This window comes from Xyrauchen texanus, chromosome 6 (assembly GCF_025860055.1).
Source record: "Xyrauchen texanus isolate HMW12.3.18 chromosome 6, RBS_HiC_50CHRs, whole genome shotgun sequence".
NCBI classification, from domain to species: Eukaryota; Metazoa; Chordata; class Actinopteri; order Cypriniformes; family Catostomidae; genus Xyrauchen; species Xyrauchen texanus.
The window spans coordinates 46,453,825-46,468,102 of record NC_068281.1 but is presented as its reverse complement, the minus strand read 5'-3'; the positions used below and the strand labels follow the sequence as shown (position 1 = coordinate 46,468,102).

The window sequence follows — 14,278 nt, the reverse complement described above, 5'->3', positions numbered from 1 at the left end:
GCGATTGGCAGCCGACCAACTCTACCACCTTAGCCACAGCCACCCTTGGGGGGGTCCGGGGGCATGCTCTCCCGTAAGAAAATGTTGTACATTTTAAAGTTAAATACTTCCATCTGGTGCACTTTGAGAGCAAAATTAAGAGACTAGTTTTGTGCTCTTATAAACAATTTTGTGCTCTTAAAGCTGCAGTAGGCAACTTTGAAATAAATGTAATTGTGAGAAACAGATAGCTAGCTAGTGAAGGCAAAAGTAGTATAACGTTATGCCAATTAAACTAGTAACACTAATGTTAATTTACGTTAATCGTCATGATTGTAATTTCGCAAATAATATTATCTGTTTGCTCTTGTACACTGATGATGATAAATTGTGTGTGGGGTAGTGGATAATGCAGCGGATACATTTAATGTTAGTTAACGTTACTTACCTCAGAGATACATCCTCAACCACATAACAAGACGGATCCAGGAATTCTCCAGTGCAGATATCTGCGAGTGTGTGTGAGCGTGTGAGTTTACAGCAAAGGGTGAGGAGCTGAATGGTGTCAGTAAATATATTAGATGAGAAGTGTAAAAATGTTTTTAGTTCATTATGAGACCGTGGCGGGCTGCCAGAGTCTAGTCAATTAATGCGACTTGGTTTAAACAGGACTTAATGATATAAAATGTTCACGGTACGATAACTTTCACAAAAAATAGCACATAGCGCCCTCGTGTGACTGTAATACAGTAATAAAGTTATTTATAATAACGTGTTGATTATTAGATGAATACGTACGTGTGATAACTGAATATTGGAATAATTTTTGTGTGCAGTCTTCTCACTTAATATCTCCTCGGTGAATTAGTGAAGATTGAAATCACTTAGCAAAATAAAAAAAATTTGCCATATGAAACATATCAGAAATTCAGAGGAAATGGTGTCTGTGCACCTGTTTTTATAGTGGACAGTTTCGAGCCAAAACAGGTGGGGCTCAAACACCATAGCTAATATTAGAATATTGCCGTTATTGTAGAGAGGTTTCAAATAGGTTGTGTATGAAGTCACTCCCAATATGCATAGCTACGCAATGTCTCGTTCTCTTCGTCTCAGGGAACTGAGGTTATGTATGTAACAGAGACGTTATCTCGAGATGCGGTTCGATATAATCTGTTTTTATATCATAATGCTGACATGACAGATTTTGACAGAATTGTTTTTTTTTTTTTTTTTATGTTTGAGCAAAATGTTAAATTATAATTTCTCATAAAAAAATCTATGAGCTGATCTGAGGTGTTTAAATAATTTGTACAATTTACAAGAAATACATTGAGTTTACATTCATTTGTGTAACAAACTCTAAAAGGGTACTGTCACTTTAAGAGTTTAATGCACATACCTCAGAATGCACAGGTGTTGCGATTAATTAATTAATTAATTTTTTACAAGAGAGAGAAGTCTCTATTTTTTTAATTGCATCTGTGCTATGTCTGTGTAAAAGGTGGGTTTTTTTCCGACTACAGTTGTTCAAGCTAAAGGAATGCCGAGGTGATTAAAGAAATGTTTACAGCAAGATTAATAAAACTGTGCATTTCTTGTATATTACCACCTTCTTCTTAAACCAACGATGGAAATAAGTGCAGTTGGAATAGATAATTAAGTAATCTACATCAATATTCTAGAAATGCAAAACTGAACGATAGTAAGCATGTTGTGCTTATTATACGCAATTACCTTATTACTGACACAACAGGTGCAGTACCAGATTAAAGATCATAATGTTCAACTTGTTAGATATAAGAGTGATTACAAGTCAAAATAACCTATTATCAGGGTTATCGTTTGTCTAAAATGAACTTGTCTATTTTTGTATAGAAAAATAGACTGTGCATTTCTTACCGCCCGTCAGACAGTTTTTAGTTAATTGAAAAAGGGATTATGTTAAGATTGCATTCGGGCTATGATGTTATTACAACTATCGACCAGAATAGGTTGCTTGTTCTTAGTAGACCTGCTGATCACTGTAGGATTTTGGATGAGGAGCTTGCTGATGACACAACAGTGGTGAGATCATCACTCATAACAACAAGTCAGCGTACATAGAGGAGGTGAGAGAATTGAGCTGTGGTGCAGAGACAACAATCTATCCCTTAATATTAGCAAGACATAAAAAATGTGCCCATACCTCGCTTAGGAGATTGTTTCAATTCCTCAGTGCTAATCTACTACAGAGTGTAACCAAACGAATTGCCAAACCTCACTGCTATTTTAATGCCAGCATAAGTATTCCTGTAACAATGCTTTTTTGCTTGTCATGCACAAGAAATCAATACTAATGTGCAACGATGAATTAAATTATTATTTGTATTCATTTTAAATGTTCTGATGCATCATATTTCATCATATATCTGATTTAACTTAATGTACATTATTCCAAGTGCATATTTATCACTGTACTTATTTATCAAAGTTGATTTCGGGAGTCCGTTTGGAAAATACTCAAAGTGGGAAAACACGTCTAAATATAAAGTCATGGCAAGAATGCAACAGCGCTCTTGGTGAGCTCACTGGCACAAAAAAAAAAAAAAAACAGATTCTATATTCCTCAAAAAATGCATCAAAAACATGGAAAGAATATAATGAAAGTTATGCCAAATTAGGTAAATACATGCTTTAACAGCATTAAATATACACTCTCCTAAAGGATTATTAGGAACACCTGTTCAATTTCTCATTAATGCAATTATCTAATCAACCAATCACATGGCAGTTGCTTCAATGCATTTAGGGGTGTGGTCCTGGTCAAGACAATCTCCTGAACTCCAAACTGAATGTCAGAATGGGAAAGAAAGGTGATTTAAGCAATTTTGAGCGTGGCATGGTTTTTGGTGCCAGACGGGCCGGTCTGAGTATTTCACAATCTGCTCAGTTACTGGGATTTTCACGCACAACCATTTCTAGGGTTTACAAAGAATGGTGTGAAAAGGAAAAACATCCAGTATGCGGCAGTCCTGTGGGCTGAAAATGCTTTGTTGATGCTAGAGGTCAGAGGAGAATGGGCCGACTGATTCAAGCTGATAGAAGAGCAACTTTGCCTGAAATAACCACTCGTTACAACCGAGGTATGCAGCAAAGCATTTGTGAAGCCACAACACGCACAACCTTGAGGCGGATGGGCTACAACAGCAGAAGACCCCACCGGGTATCACTCATCTCCACTACAAATAGGAAAAAGAGGCTACAATTTGCAAGAGCTCACCAAAATTGGACAGTTGAAGACTGGAAAAATGTTGCCTGGTCTGATGAGTCTCGATTTCTGTTGAGACATTCAGATGGTAGAGTCAGAATGAGAACATGGATCCATCATGCCTTGTTACCACTGTGCAGGCTGGTGGTGGTGGTGTAATGGTGTGGGGGTTGTTTTCTTGGCACACTTTAGGCCCCTTAGTGCCAATTGGTAGTGCCAGGTGGCGCTGTTCTGAGGCGACAAGCAGCTATAGCTCGTGTCCGTGTTTTTGTGTTTTAAACGTCTTTTAGGGTTTAATTCCTCTTCGTGGTGTGCTGTTTAATGTTGTCTGAACATTGCTGAATATCTGTTGAATATCTGAAGGATGGAAGTCACTTTTTACGCCCTATTTTTACTGACTGTTTTAAACTTCGTTTGGAGCGATCAGCAGCACACGTTCCGATATACCCGCGAATTCCTATTGGGATTACAATGGTGCTATCCTGCCGTGACGGACTTCAACATCAATTCACTGGCTGGGAATTTGCCTCTGGAATTACTTACTGGCAGAAACATTGACTTTACAAAACAAGGCCAAACCAGGAAGCGGGGGAAAAGGGGTGGTTTGAAACAGCGAACCAGGAAGCTATTGAGCAGGAATCGCATCCCCTTGCCTTCGGTTATACTGGCTAATGTGCGGTCCCTCAGGAATAAGATTGAGGAATTACGTGCAAATGTCTTACATCTGCGGGACTACAGGGATGCGTGTCTTATGGCTTTTACAGAGACTTGGCTCACGGAGTCGGATTCAGACTCGGCACTGGATATCAGTGGCTTTGGAGCCCCTCTATGCCTGGATCGGGACAGTGAGGTGACACATAAAACGATGGGTGGAGGGGTCTGTCTATACATAAATCGGAGATGGTGTAGCAATGTTACTGTGAGAGAGCGGATTTGTCACTCTGACATCGAACTGTTGTCTGTGTCACTACGGCCGTACTACCTCCCCAGAGAGTTCCCACAGATTTTTGTGACTGTGGCTTATATCCACCCCAAAGCTGACGCCAAGTCCGCCGCGGACATTGTTTTTAAAACCGTAAACAAACTTCAGTCTATTTCCCCTGGTGCTCCTAATTTTATTCTTGGCGATTTTAATCATTGTAACCTAAAGAAAACACTGTACAGTTTTTATCAGTATGTAAAATGTCCCACACGTCGTAACAATACTTTAGACCTGTGCTACGGCTCCATTAAAGGCGCATATACGTCCAAGGCGGGGCCAGCGCTGGGTTCCTCTGACCACAACTCTGTCCACCTCTTACCCACCTACACCTCGTTGTTGAGGAGGGAGAAACCTGTTAGAAAACAGGTGAAGGTCTGGACGGAGGACAGCTCTTCAGCTACAAGCCTGCTTTGAGTGCACAGACTGGACAGTGTTTCAGGACTCCTGTTCTGATATTGATGAACTTACTGACGTTGTCTGTAGTTACATCTCTTTTTGCAAAGACTCTGTTCTCCCGAGTAGGGAAGTTAAGGTGTTTCCAAACAACAAACAGTGGTTCTCTAAGGACATTAAGGATTTACTAATCAAACGAAAAACTGTTTTTAATGAAGGTGATGTGTATGGAGAGAGGGCTGTGAAAAAAGAGATTAGGGCTGAAATTAAAAAGGCTAAATTAAGGTATAAGGAAAAAATTGAGGCAGATTTGAGAAGTAATAATTTAAAGAAAACCTGGAATGGTATGAAAACACTGATTGGGTCTAATGATAAAGCTAACAGAGTTGTCCTGGATGGTTTTTCATCTGATAAACATTTGGCTGATGAATTCAATGTATTCTATTCAGCGATTTAACAAATTGGATTATGATGATGAAATGGAGGGTTTAAGGGCTATTACACAGGCAGCTCCATCAATTACTGTGGACAGTAGTACTGTGGCTAACATATTTAGGCACACCAGATCAAAAAGTCCGGGGCCAGATGAGATTTGTGGGCAATTATTAAGAACATGTGCAGATCAACTCTGTCTTATCTTCCAGTACATTTTTAATTTGTCCTTATCACAACAAAGAGTTCCTAGAAGTTGGAAGCATTCTATTATTGTGCCTTTAGCCAAGTGCAGCTCCCCAAAATCCTTGAATGATTTTAGACCTGTAGCCTTGACCTCATTGGTCATGAAAAGCTTTGAGAAAATTATCAAAGAGGCTGTCTTACTGCAGGTTGGAGATCAGTTAGATCCACTGCAGTTTGCATATAGGTCTGGCAGGGGTGTGGAGGATGCTGTGATCACACTACTGCACTTTATTTTTAGCCATCTGGATAGAGCAAAAACTCATGTCAGACTTTTATTTGTTGAATTTACTTCTGCTTTTAACACTATTCAGCCCCTTTTGCTCGCTGAAAGACTGATTGCAGATTTTAACCTGGATTTGAATTTGGTGGGCTGGTTATTGGATTTTTTAACAGATAGATCTCAGCGGGTGAGGGCAAACAGCACCCTATCTGAAGTCACTTTTACATCTACTGGTTCCCCCCAAGGATGCTGTCTGTCTCCTCTCCTGTACATCCTGTATACAAACCAGTGTCGCAGTTTGTACCAAGATAGATACATACTTAAGTTTGCTGATGATTCTGTTATTGTCAGCTTGCTATCAGGGAATGAGCGGGACCATGGGCCAGTCCTTAGTGACTTTGTAGAGTGGTGTGATAGTTCATCTTTACAGCTGAATGTATCTAAAACGAAGGATATGATCATTGACTTTCGCGAGGTCACCACCTTCCCCTACAGTCACGGTTATTAAGGGCATGGATATTGAGCCCGTGGAGACATACAAATATCTTGGAGTCATTCTAGATAACAAACTGTGTTTTGAACCGTTGGTTGATGTTGTCTCAAAGAAATTCCAACAAAGAATGTACTTTCTTAGGAAAATGAATACTTTTAATGTTTCGATCAGACATGATGATTCTGTTTTATCGTGCTTTTATTGAATCGGTTTTATCTTTCTGCATATCTGCTTGGTTTGGAAGCCTCTCCCTGACAAATAAAAACAGACTTGGTAGTCTGGTCAAAGTGGCGAGCAAGATTTCCAGGGGAAGTCAGGCTCAACCAGGGGAGTTATACATAAAACAGGTACAGAGGAAAGTTAGAGCTATAGCTCATTCACAGGATCATCCCCTTAGAACAGAGTTTGAGCTTTTGCCCTCTGAGCGGCATTATCGAGTTCCTAGATGCAGAACAAAGACGATGCACATATCTTTCATTTCGGCAGCTGTGAGGCACCTTAATGGCAATTAGCACTTCATATTAACTTGCACAAGTTGCATTTTTGCACTTGACGGTGTCCTGTATTTTACTTATTTATTATACATTATGTATATTGGGCGCTAATGTGAATTCCTTCTTTGCTGGTTGGTTTGTTGGTGAGTGTTGTTGTATGTTATGTGTTTTATGTTGAGCATTGCTGCAAATTAAATTTCCCCTTGTGGGACAATAAAGGTACTTTGAACTTTGAACTTTGAATTGGGCATCTTTAAATGCCACGGCCTACCTGAGCATTGTTTCTGACCATGTCCATCCCTTTATGGCCACCATGCACCCATCCTCTGATGGCTACTTCCAGCAGGATAATGCACCATGTCACAAAGCTTGAATCATTTCAAATTGGTTTCTTGAACATGACAATAAGTTCACTGTACTAAAATGGCCCCCACAGTCACCAGATCTCAACCCAATAGAGCATCTTTGGGATGTGGTGGAACGGGAGCTTCGTGCCCTGGATGTGCATCCCACAAATCTCCATCAACTGCAAGATGCTATCCTATCAATATGGGCCAACATTTCTAAAGAATGCTTTCAGCACCTTGTTGAATCAATGCCACATAGAATTAAGGCAATTCTGAAGGTGAAAGGGGGTCAAACACAGTATTAATATGGTGTTCCTAATAATCCTTTAGGTGAGTGTATTAATCTTGTGAATTGACAGATGAATGCCTAAATATCAGTGCAGGAAACCAGAATAATATGTTTGTAGAGCAGTGCTCATACTGTACACGGGTAAAATAGCTTGTCATGTAATTTGTTTGGGCTTGAACAAACCTTTCAGATTTGGTCTGAACAGGATATAAAAACACAAAAAGACAACATCAATAAAGAACACAAGCACTTTTCTGGTCAATTCATTTAATGAATTTTAACAATTTATTGCACTTCCATGACTGTACCAGGTCAGGAAATCACAATTTTAAAAGTCACTGATAATTCCAGGTTTTATGTGATACAATCGTGGATACAATAAAACATAATTTATTGTATATATTTTCAACCGTGCCCAAGTTAGACTTGTTTTTTCAAGGCAAAAATGTAAAAGGAATACTAGAATAATCAAAATTCAGAAGCATTACAATAATAGATATTTCTATATGGATATTTTTTTTACTACTACTTCCCATCATTAAAGAAATGATTCCTAAAAACTCTTAGAATTTCTACCAAAAGAGCAATTTCATTTATCTTTGGTTTACCTAAAATTCACACAGTTTAAAGAATTGGACCTGAAGATGAACCTAAAAAAAGAGTTTACTGAGACATTTTCCCACAATACCTTTTTTTTTTTTAAATGAGTAGACTGAGCACTTGATGTGGTGAAACTCTTCCACGTGTAGGCTGGTGGTATAGATTCTCTCCATTCTTTTTCAGGACTCCTGACTGAGTGTAACTCAATAAACATTATGAACAGTTGTTAGATTTTTCTTTAATATGGACCCTTTGGTGCCACTTCAAGTTGCCAGCTCCAGCAAAGGCATCGCCACACTCAAGACACACATGAGCTTTCCCACTACTATGAATTTTCTGGTGCTCTTTGAAATGGTGCGGGCATGAAAAACTCTCTCCACAAAAAGAGCACAATTGAGGGTCCTTGTGAATTTTCAGGTGTGCCTTCAGTTCTGATTCCGAGCTAAAACTTTTATCGCACTGATCACAGTTTAATGACTTTGCTGAAGTGTGCAGAGAGTAAAGATGACATTCAAGGTTATTTAAATATTTGAATTTCTGTCCACACTGAGGACATGTGAAAGGCCTCTCTCCAGTGTGAACTCTCATGTGCCTTTTAAGGTGTTCTTTCTGTCTGAAACTCTTTGCACACTGAGGGCATGTGAAGGGCTTCTCTCCAGAGTGAATTCTTATGTGGGTATTTAGGCTTGTTTTTTGTCTGAAACTCTTTCCACACTGAGGACATGCGAAAGCATCCTCTCTGGTGTGAATTCTCACGTGACTGGTAAGGTGTCCTTTTTGTCTGAAACTCTTTCCACACTGAGGACATGTGAAAGGATTATCTCCAGTGTGTATTCTTATGTGTTCCTTTAGGGTTAATTTACGTGTGAAACTTTTTCCACAATGAGGACATGTGAAAGAATTTGTGGCTTCTGTGCTTTGAGTTGTTTGTTGTGAGGAATTATTTTCAGTCTTTGAGCAACTAAATGATTTTTCTTCATTTATAAATTCATGAGGATCCTGATACCAATGTTACTCCTCCACTTCATTCAGTTCTTCACTTTCCACTTTCACTTCCATCAGGCCTAAAAGAAACATTAAATGGTAAAAAAAAACAAGAATAAAGGTTAGAGGCCACAAATGTAAAATGTAAAAAAAAGAGTAGTCAGAACAGTCTACAACAAATTCACTCTACTGCTCTGATTAGCATGGGGATACACCATCATCCCCATGCCAAAGAAGTCTTCAGTGTCCTGCCTCAACGACTACCGTCCCGTCGCACTTACACCCATCATCATGAAGTGCTTCGAGAGGCTCGTCATGAGGCAGATTAAGACCCAGCTGCCCCCCTCACTAGACCCACTGCAGTTTGCGTATCGTTCAAACCGTTCAACGGACGATGCCATCACCACAACCCTCCATCTGGCCCTCACCCACCTAGACAATAAGGACTCATACGTTCGAATGCTGTTCATAGATTGCAGCTCAGCATTCAACACAATCATTCCCCAGCACCTGATTGGAAAGCTGAACCTGCTGGGCCTGGACACCTCCCTCTGCAACTGGATCCTGGACTTCCTGACTGGGAGACCTCAGTCAGTCCGGATCGGGAACAGCATCTCCACCACCACCACACTGAGCACTGGGGCCCCCAGGGCTGTGTGCTCAGTCCACTGCTGTTCACTCTGCTGACTCACGACTGTGCAGCAATGCACAGCTCGAATCACATCATCAAGTTCGCCGATGACACGACCGTGGTGGGTCTCATCAGCAAGAACAACGAGTCAGCATACAGAGAGGAGGTGCAGCGGCTGACGAACTGGTGTAGAGCCAACAACCTGTCCCTGAATGTCGACAAAACAAAAGAGATGGTTGTTGACTTTAGGAGAGCACAAGGTGAACACACTCCGCTGAACATCGACGGCTCCTCTGTGGAGATCGTCAAGAGCACCAAATTCCTTGGTGTTCACCTGGCGGAGAACCTCACCTGGTCCCTCAACACCAGCTCTATCACCAAGAAAGCCCAGCAGCGTCTCTACTTTCTTCGAAGGCTGAGGAAAGCACATCTCCCAACCCCCATCCTCACTACATTCTATAGAGGGACTATTGAGAGCATCCTGAGCAGCTGCATCACTGCCTGGTTTGGGACTTGCACCGCTTCGGACCGCAAAGCCCTGCAGAGGATAGTGAGGACAGCTGAGAAGATCATTGGGGTCTCTCTTCCCTCCATCAAAGACATTTACAAAAACACTGTATCCACAAAGCAACCAGCATTGTGGACGACCCCACACACCCCTCACACAAACTCTTTACCCTCCTCCCGTCTGGCAAGAGGTACCGAAGCATTCGGGCCCTCACGGCCAGACTGTGTAACAGCTTCTTCCCCAAGCCATCAGACTTCTCAATACTCAGAGACTGGTTTGACACACACGTGTCCTGAGTTGCACTTTAATAACTGTCACTTTATAACTGTCTGCTACCTCAATAACTGCTATGTGCATAGAACATTATCTCATAGTATGTTATGTTTACATTTTTAGAAACTGTCATCTTTTTGCACTACTGAGTACTGGTCGGCGCTGCACTGTCTATTGTCCTGTTCATTGTCAGTAATTTGTTGTACTGTCCTGTACTTTTTGCACATGTTTGCACGTGCACTTTATATAGGTATATATAGGTAGTTTATATAGGTATTTTATTTCGTTGTGTAGTCTCATGTGGTCCTATGTTGGTCCTTTGTTGTTTTTATGTAGCACCATGGTCCTGGAGGAACGTTGTCTCGTTTTGCTGTGTACTGTACTAACTGTATATGGTTGAAATGACAATAAAAACCACTTGACTTGACTTGATTATGTTTTATACACTACAACCAGAACAGAAGTGCTGCGAGTTTGGTTCGGTGTCTGCTAAACGTGTTATATTTATAGCGCTCTAGGTGTTCTTCAATTCCACCTTTGCAAATATAATTCCAAATATGTCTGGCCAAATCTAAAATAAGCCCATGACACTGGTATTTTGTGGACAATGAGAGTATTTCAACATATTTGAAAAAGTAGTTTTCAACTCAACTAGACATTGAAACTCAAAAGAAACTCAAAGGTTAAAAGGTCTTCATTCAATAAAAGACCATAAAGACAGTCCACAAAGCTCACCCATATATGTCCCACAGCCAACGGAGCAAGTAGTGGGATTTGATGTCGCTCCACACAAGTTGAGTGAGATCAATCAAGTGGTAGAAAATATATTTATATTGTAAGTGATTACACTTCTTCTGCCTTCAGGTGGCATTACTACCAAAACATCTAGGCTTGAACAACCACAAAATCTGTGCTCTCCTGTGAGATGCTAAAAAAAACAAAAATGCTGGACATGCAACAGTCAAAGATGTCCATCTAGTGCAGGTTAACATTTAAAAACCATGGGAATATAGTGCAGACTGACACAAATTGTGTGAATGGCCCCTTGTGCTACAAGATGCCGATAAGAGATAAAGACTCAACTAAGACCTCCACTGAATCATTGTCAGTGCTTGGCACACATCTCAAATTTTAATGCACAGTTTTTGCATTCAAATGTGGTGGGAACAGCCAGACACAACCTTGCACTGCAGCAGCAGGTCAGACAAGAAGGATACAGAGCCTGGTTGAACACTAATGCGCTACTGAATCCACTGTTGCCGAGGGTTACCATGTAGACCAGTACCTACACCAGGACAAGTCATGCCTGTGAGGTGAGCCGCAGGACGATACAACTGTTAAACCACAAACAAGAGGGAAGACAAGACAATAAAAAGGAGACAGGGAGAAGGAAACAAATAAATTGTAGAATGCACTTAGCGGAAGGGTGGATGCCAAGCTTAATATGTTTAGTGACATTGTTAATGAAGAATGTTTAGGTAGTTTAGGGAAGCATCAGTGAAGAAGCGTGGTCCCAGGGTGATAGGTGGGAGAGAAATGGAAATACTTCAGCTGGTGAAAGAGCGGAGGAAGCTTTGCAAAGCATGGAGAAGAGCAGATGAGCATGCAATGGAGTGCTTGAAGGTATTGTGAGATAGTATAAAGGCTAGGTTGTCGGTTTTGAGGAGGGCAGACAGAATTAAGCAGCAGAGAAGGAAGAAGAATGAGAGGATGAAATTCGTCAAGGATCCTTTTAAACTTGCCAGAAATATTCTTCAAAAAAGGAGTGGAAAGCTGGTGATGCCAAAGCAAGATCTAGAAGATGACATGAAAGAGCAATTAGTGTCACATCTGTTTTTTTTCGCAGTTTGATTGGTTTTAGAAAGTAACTTAAAAGTAATTCGTAATCTGATACTTTCCACATGAAGTCATTAGAAAAGTAATCTAATTACAATTTTACGAAGTAATTAATAAACAGTGGTTGATTACTTTTTAAGAAACATACCCAACACTGGTAGTGACAGAAGGAGCTAAGATGGAAGAGTAAAGCTGCGTACACACTGCCAGCGACTTTATCGCTGCAGGTCGCCAGTGGCTGGCGGTGAAGTTGCTAGTGGGTGTTCCCACTACTGGTTGCCTAGTAACGTTTATAAATGACATTCACGGATGTCATTCCATTGCTGTTGACAGCGAATCTCTTTTCTTGCCACTAAAAACAAACATTTTGGAGGGAAAAGACTAAATATAAATGGGATCAGTACATAAAATGCTTTATATCAAAGATGAATGAGAAACAAGTCGTGCTGTTTGCCAGAGTGGCTGTTTATCTGCGGCGAAAATGCAAATGTCGGTCTGTCTGGGTCCATAAAATCCCCGCGATCTCAGATACACCTTTCCACGCAGTATTTTTCTTTAAAATGTCCTTGTACGTGGGAAGAGACATATCACAGAGCACTGGAAAATTTCTAACAGCAAGAATTAGCCTTTCATCCATCTTTCCGTTACTGCAGGAGCTGAGAGAGAGAGATCACGCGAGCTCTCCCGAGCTCTCCCGTCGTCTCTCCTATTGGCTGTCGCTTCCGTTAGTCGCTCCAAAGGTGAAATTTTCTCAACTTTGACGCGTCGCTGGACACGCCCACATCTAGCGGCAACGGTCGCGACAGCTCGTGTCGCCGGCAGTCGCTGTGCTCGCATTGAAAATGAATGGTATTGAGTCGCTGTCGCGCGCGATGTCGCTGGCAGTGTGTACGCACCTTAAGGGTACATGATACAAGCAGTCAGCCAGCAGTAGCAAGATTGCTGAACAGAATGGAAAGATGCATCTAATAGAGTTTTAGGATGGGTTGACCTGTGAAAGATACCCCAGGCCAGGCAAGGTTTTCTAATAAGATCCACCCATGACACTCTTCCAAGAACTGGTTGGCTGGGTGCAAGATCGCCAAGGCACAAGGACGGTACAGGTGGTGGCATGATCAGGTTCTGTGAAGGCTAGCTGAGATCCTTGAGATGTGTAGAGTAAAGGCCAACAAAGGCCATCATGCTCCACATATTAATTACATTGAGTTTTTAAAAAAAGTGAGGTGCCGCACAAGGCACGGCACGGAGGGAGGGAGGAAGGAAAGGTCAAACCATCTACATTGTTCAATGGTAGTCGACCTTGGCCAGCAGCTAAAATATCCTTCTGATATCACAATTACCTCCTTGTGGCCGGACATAATGTTATGGTTGGCATCTGCTCGGAAAGTCATTATGATTGAACTTACTGTCCCATGGGGAGAGACTGGATGCAGCCTATGAGATTAAGAAGCTAAAATATGTGGGTGTGCAGAAGTGAGAAAGTAGGAATAGGGAACAATTGCGATATGTGGTGAGGTGGCATGGAAAAAAGGAAAAGGGTGGGGAGAAATGTTTTTCTGCTGACACACTCGGTCCTTATCCAGGGGTTTCTGGAGAGTGATTGAGTGGGGGAATGCAACCAGGCCAAGCTAGGCATCGGAGGGGCAACTGACGTAGTCTCGTGGCTCACCTCTCACGTCACTCTCCTACTTCTGTTGGAAGTTTGGTTGAAGGATAGGCACTGGACGGGTGGTAGGCAGAGATTGATAACTTGTGTTTTTACTAAAAGAGAAGAGGAATGTCTTGATAGGAAATCAAGAACAACAGGCAATCGAAAGGATCTGGTTTCCAGCTACGGGGAGTGGCAAGGAGACGTCCCTGACCACTGTCCCATCACCAGGAGATGTTCCGGGATTAATGGGGTGAAACATCTGTGATAAGCGGCTGCTGGCTGATGACCCCATAGCTGGACAACTGAAGGCACTGGCAGAGAAGCAGCAGGCAGTAATACCCAGCAGGTTCAGAGATTTACCTGTGCATCTGAGGTGAACTTAAATTAATACTTGTGAGTTCTTTAAAGTTCTGTGGCATAAAATCCCTAAAATTAAGATATGAAGTGCTTCAAACTCAAACTAACAAGTACAGAACTGAGGTTGTGGGGAATACCAATAATTATATAATTTTATCATGTTTATTTTGTCAAAAGTAACTTATGCATGCATTTAGTAAGGTTGTTTTTAAGAATTCAGAGAGGTTTTACCCCTTTTTAGTACTACTGATATTGTTTTACTGTGAATAGCTGTTTCATGTAATGCAACCATTAGTGTAATTTGTGTTGGATCATT

General features: G+C 41.2%; 2 protein-coding genes across 4 annotated transcripts in view; one reads left to right on the top strand and one right to left on the bottom strand.

Moving 5' to 3' along the window:
* Positions 1–14,278, top strand: part of LOC127644572 (gastrula zinc finger protein XlCGF7.1-like) — a 224,837-nt gene that overhangs the window by 12,653 nt on the left and 197,906 nt on the right. The gene's annotated exons all lie outside the window — the stretch shown is intronic.
* The window catches only part of LOC127644551 (gastrula zinc finger protein XlCGF57.1-like), a 532,867-nt gene that overhangs the window by 441,962 nt on the left and 76,627 nt on the right, over positions 1–14,278 (bottom strand). The window contains exon 3 of one of the 3 annotated variants that reach the window (XR_007970677.1): positions 7,383–8,786. The exons of the other annotated variants lie outside the window; for them this stretch is intronic. The gene's annotated coding sequence lies outside the window, so the exon portion shown is untranslated. Of the gene's footprint in view, positions 1–7,382; positions 8,787–14,278 lie in introns of those variants that run through there. 3 annotated transcript variants of the gene reach the window in all.